Here is a 5,717-nt window from a genome sequence, read left to right as displayed (position 1 = left end):
GTTTTCAAGAAAAACAACTCGTAGTATCACGTGAAAACTAGAATTTTGCAAAATCTGTATTCACCTCTATAAGATTAACAGCTTCCACTATTTAAGGCCTTCTCTAATGAGATCCCCGGTGATATTAACATAGGTGATTTTATTATTATTATGCAATTAAACATATCAATTCTGGAAGGTCTAAAAAAGTAAGCGATGCACTATTTCACAAATATCTAAAGCAGACTTTTGCAGAATTACACATGTGTATAAAACCCATCCAAAGTACAAAATAGTTCAATGGATCTTTAAGAAACAACATACAAAATGTTAATTGATGTGGTTTAGATTCCACATTTCAAATAAACTTTAAAAATTACTTATTCACTTTAATGTAGTATCAAAAAAGATAGCTGTAATTTTCTGAGAAGTTTTATATATATATATATAATGTATATATATATATAATTTCCAACTACATAGTTATTTTGTTCTTATACATCAAGCTAAACAATTTACCGCACAAGAAATGAAATACAGAAACAAATGGAGAATCTGGTTGACTTATATAAAAGCTAGACACCGACTGCCCAGACCCGTGACCCCCGCCTCAGGAAGGAGGGACGGGCTGATCCCCCTACCTGGGCCTGGTCCCCCCGGAGTGTCACCTGAGCCATGCCCCGCTATTGTGCAGCGGTTTCCTGTAAGAACCGCCGGGGACGGAATAATAAAGACCGGAAGCTGAGTTTTTACCCATTCTGTCTGTATGACAAAGAGAGACTTGAAAAATGGCTAAGGAACATGAAACGAGATTCCCGGGTTCCTAGCAAATACCAGTTCCTGTATAGTGACCATTTTACTCCCGACTCTCGATGTCAGATGGGATATTCGATATTTGAAACAAACTGCAGTTCCAACAATATTTTCCGTATCTGGTGACAATCAGGCCTAGAGTGAATTCTTTTGTACCTGCCCAACCAGACACTGTGGAAATGGAGGACCTAGACACCGAAGACTCCTTATTCAAGGACGTTGACTATGGAACAGAAGTTTTGCAAATTGAATAGTCGTACTGCAGACAAGACATAAATAAGGAACATCTTTGGCAGAAAGTGTCTAAGCTACATTCAAAGATAACTCTCCTTGAACTAAAAGAGCAACAGACTCTGGGAAGATTAAAGTCCTTGGAAGCTCTCATAAGGCAGCTACAGCAGGAAAACTAGCTCTCTGAAGAAAACGTCAAGATTATAGAAAACCATTTCACCACGTACGAAGTTACTATGTTATAAGGCATTTTAAAGCCATAGGTTTTCCAAGGTCTTTGGTTGTTGTTGGTTTTTTTTGCAGCCAAACCAAATTATTTGTAAAGTGAACTTTTCTTGTATGAATTGCTCATCTTACTGAAGCTCTGTGAGCCTCTAACGTTATGTACTACTAGGCATTCTGTTGTAATACTCGGGTGTAGAAAAAATTCAGAACTGTGGGTTATGGAGAAAACTATTATGTAATCATTTTTCAAATTGAAGTTACTTATAGTAAATAATTTAATTGAGTTGTAAAATGAGAGAAACTGTGATGGTGGTCAGAAGAGCCAAGAATAGAAATCAGGCCCAGGGATCTATCCTGATTCTACCATTGGATTTAACGTAGACAAGTGACTTGCCAAGCTGGACCCTCAGTCCCTACTCTATAAAATGAGGGCATTTACTATGTTTTTTCCTTTTGCACTTTTGACAAGGTAGGTTTTCTATACCGGATAGACTCAGAGAAGCCCTGGTCATACAGACATTGAGCACTTGCCTGCTCACCAAAAGGCTGGTGGTTTGACTCCTCCAGCCACGCAGTAGGAGGAAGCTGTGGTAGTCTGCATCTCTAAAGACTTTTGCATCCTTAGAAACGTTATGGGGGAGTCCTCTGTCCTTTAAGATCGCAATAAGTTAAAATTCAGTTGATGACCTAAGGGTTTATACTCCATATTAATAGAAGTTGGCTAGAATCTGATATTACTAACTATTGGAATAACCTCAATAGTTATTCTATTCTGTGTCTAACTTTTTGGCTATAGTTTCGCACCTATATTAGAAAAAATTTCTTTGATAACGTTCCTCCAGTTGAAGTAAAATAAGGACCAAGTCACTAGTAAAGTTCTTAGAAATGTTATAAGCACTGAAGAACCTGTATGTCAGTACATTGTATGTGATTGACTGTCTTAGTAGATAATTGCTTGCACTTTTTAACAAACTATAGTTATATTTATAACAAATATGAAAATGAGCTTAAGTATATTTTAAAAACCATAGTCTATTTCTTAATAAGTGTAGCTTTTTAAAGTATGTGCCTGTGTCATTTCTAGACTACGAAAACATAGAGTACTGTAATGAGGAGCTTCAAAAAGTGTGGAATATGGGATTAAAAGATAATGGAGTTTTCCCTTGAATTTTTGTAAGGCTCCCTACTGAAAATTACACATTATCAATCATGTGTATTTTACTGAGATTTATAAGTGAGAAATTACAGAAATTGTGATGATGACCTTAGAGAGTTAATTAGTAAAAAGAAGAGATGATTATACCTGTAAAAATACTATTTAAATATAAAAGAATTTAAGAAAAATGAATATAAAAGCAAACATAAATATAAAAAATAAGCAGTGTCTCCTTACAACTGTCAATTAATAGAATTAAATATACAACAAGAAGATAGTTTATGGTGTTACACAAGTTCATACCAGTCTCATCTGTAAAATAAGAGATAGCATTTTCTACCTTTTGTAACAGATTTGAGAATTCTATAAGGGAACATGTTTTTGAACCTGAAAAATAGGAGGTGTTCAATAAACTTGGTGGACAGCAAATAGTATACTCATTGTTTTATAAATACATGCTGATTATTTTGGGCCAGGTTTCAGTTATTTTCTTCAGCGAACTATAAAATGTTGCCTAGTGGTGTCTTTCTCGGGTGGCCATGAAAAAAAAAGTTTACTAGTGTTTTTTAATAAATAATGATATGTGGTAGAGTTAATATTTTAAGTGTCCTTGTGCTGTATTTTGCTAATAACTAGTAATTTTAGATACTAAATTATACAGATGAAAATAAAAAACCTTTATAAATCATAAAAAATAAAATAAAAGCTAGACACCAAAGAAATGTGCAAAAATATAGAGTGATATTTTCACATTTTTTACTTTTGAAAAAAATAGTTATTTTACTTTAAAAAGTGTATTTATGTTAACAAGCAATGAGTTTATTAATTTCTAACACATGCACTAATAAATATTTAAAACTCCACAGCTTTTATTTTGAATTTTGTAAGTGTATGTAGTTAAAATTAACATAAACAAAAGATCTTTGGGGCATCTAAATAACTGTTTGTGATGTAAAGGCATTTGAGGTAGAAATAACAAAGGAGAGTGCCTCTATAATATTATAGTTTTTTCTGGATAACTTTTTTGATACCCAAAATTTATTTAAGGCAGCATCTATTTTAAAAAAGTCTAGGCTCAAGTTGTATTATAAATCGTTCTATGTGTAACATTAAGCAACTTGGTGGCACCGTGGGTTAGACATTCATTGGGCTGTTTACTACAAGGTTGGTGGTTCAAATTCACCAGCTGTTCTTCAGAACTACAAGCTTATCTGCTCCCATAAAGATTTATCATTTCAGAAATCCTATCTATAACGCCATGAGGAGTCAATATTGGTGCAATGGCAGTGCGTTTGGGTTTTTGGTTTTATGAATGGTGTTCACAAAGCTTCATCGTGGTAATTATTGTTTTCATCATTTGTTAACTTCTATTTTCTCTATCTTACTTGCAAGCTCTTTGAGGACAGAAATCCAGTCTGTTCTGTTGGTGTGATAAAGGGAATTAAAATTTATTATTTTAAATGCCCTATAGGAAGACTCGGCCACTCATATGTCAGTTTGTCGTGCATGCTGTAGTGAATCGCATGTTACAATGATGCTGGGAGCTATACAGGCAGGGCCATCCATTGTGGCTAAGAAGAAAATCCTGGAGATATATTTCTGAAAATTAGCCAATGACAACAGTATGGATCACTACAGAAAGTGCTGGAAAATGAACTACTGTAGTTGGAAGACACTCAAAAGACTCAAGGTGAAGAAGTAGACTCAAGCATACCAATGATCATGACATTGGTGCAAAACCAGGCTGTGTTTTGCAATCTTGTACACGAAGTCCCACAAGGTAGGGCCAACTGGAGAGCAACAAACAAACACAATACACAAAAGTTGATAAACAGATTTTACTTACATGCCACTACTAATGGCCTAATAATGGCTGCCTGTGTTTTGAAGGGCCTCGGGTCATGTACAAGGAGCCCTGGTGGCCCTGGAGATGAAGTATGGAGATGCTCACCACAAGGTCAGTGGTTCAAATCCAGCAAACAATTATCAGGAGAAAAATGAGGTTATCTTCTCCCATAAAATGTAGTCTTGGAAATCCGATGAGGAAGTTCAATTCTGTTCTCTAGATCTCCATGAGTTGGCATCAGCTCAGTGGCAGGTAGGAAGTCACGGAAAGGCTTAGCAGGAAGGAGTACAGGCAGTGGTTAGTAAAGTAAGTGGGGAGTGGAAAGATCTTTTCTTAAACTAGATACTAAGTTTTCTTTCATTTCTAAACATTCTACACAGAGAAATGTCACTTTAAAAAATTTTTTGAATATAATCATTACTTTAGCTTTAAAATTGAATACATCTTTTATTAGTAAATTAAATGATACTGTATTGCAGAGGCTACTGGATAAAAAAAGTATTTCCTCTTCTGTGTGCATCCCTGTCCTCGATCTTGTTGAGATCAAAGGTTCCATGTAGAATTCTTCATGGACGTTACAAATACATCAATGCAATTTTATGATAATATGAGGTTGCTAGATTTGAAGTGATTCATAGTGCTTTTCATCTGGGGACTCCTTTCTTACCCAAGTAGCATTCAGAGACAAATATATACAGTTCCGCATTTTCATTTTCTTTCTAGTCTCATGTCTTTGGTTTTATTTATAAAAAGTTATGTATTGTTAGGAAGTGAAAACTATTCGAATATGTATTATTACATTATTTCTCACCTTTTACAAAGGGATGGCTACTGGAGTTAAAGAAACTACTGACTAAAAATAAATTAATGACGTCTCATAAAAAAGACTTTCAGGATGCATTTGAATGGGGAAATCTGGAATTGCGATGGCTTCCATTTCAGGAAGTAAAAAAAAGAGTAAGCGAGAGACTCGCCTATAATTTAAGCGTGGGGGATGCTATTATCCATGTGGGTGACATAATGCGCTAGGATAGCACAGTATTAATTTATCAACATATTGATCCATGGCTGTCCAAATCGACTGAGGATGTGACTCCCAAAGAGAGTCTTTCATTTGTGCTGTTTAGATTTCTTCAAAGATTACAAGGCCTCCCAGAACAACATGCGCACTTATCTTATATCTCATCCTAAAGGAGAAGAAACAACGGATGAAGAATGGAGACTTTTACGAAAACCTAAGCGGCACTGCCTCCGTAAAGAAAGAGGAGGGGAAATTCCAGCTTCTGGAAGATAGCAAAGGGAAGCTAAGAATGTGGGGTTTTTTCCCCATACATAGGGGGAGAAGAGCTGATAAACAATAAATACGATAGGAAACAATTTTGCAACCAAGGCACAAAAAATACTACCTTGAATGTTATAGCACTTTGTGCTTTTTAAAAATACGTTCACATCCATTATTTCATCTTA

The 5,717-nt window shown here is 35.3% G+C and overlaps 1 pseudogene; it reads left to right on the top strand.

Moving 5' to 3' along the window:
- The first annotated feature begins 654 nt into the window (after positions 1-654).
- LOC142448959 (THAP domain-containing protein 5 pseudogene) lies at positions 655-1,268 on the top strand (annotated as a pseudogene).
- The last annotated feature ends 4,449 nt before the right edge of the window (positions 1,269-5,717 follow it).

The sequence above is a fragment of the Tenrec ecaudatus genome, chromosome 5, assembly GCF_050624435.1.
Source record: "Tenrec ecaudatus isolate mTenEca1 chromosome 5, mTenEca1.hap1, whole genome shotgun sequence".
NCBI classification, from domain to species: domain Eukaryota; kingdom Metazoa; phylum Chordata; class Mammalia; order Afrosoricida; family Tenrecidae; genus Tenrec; species Tenrec ecaudatus.
Note: the sequence above shows the minus strand (reverse complement) of the source record. Positions and strands in the feature narration are given on the sequence as shown.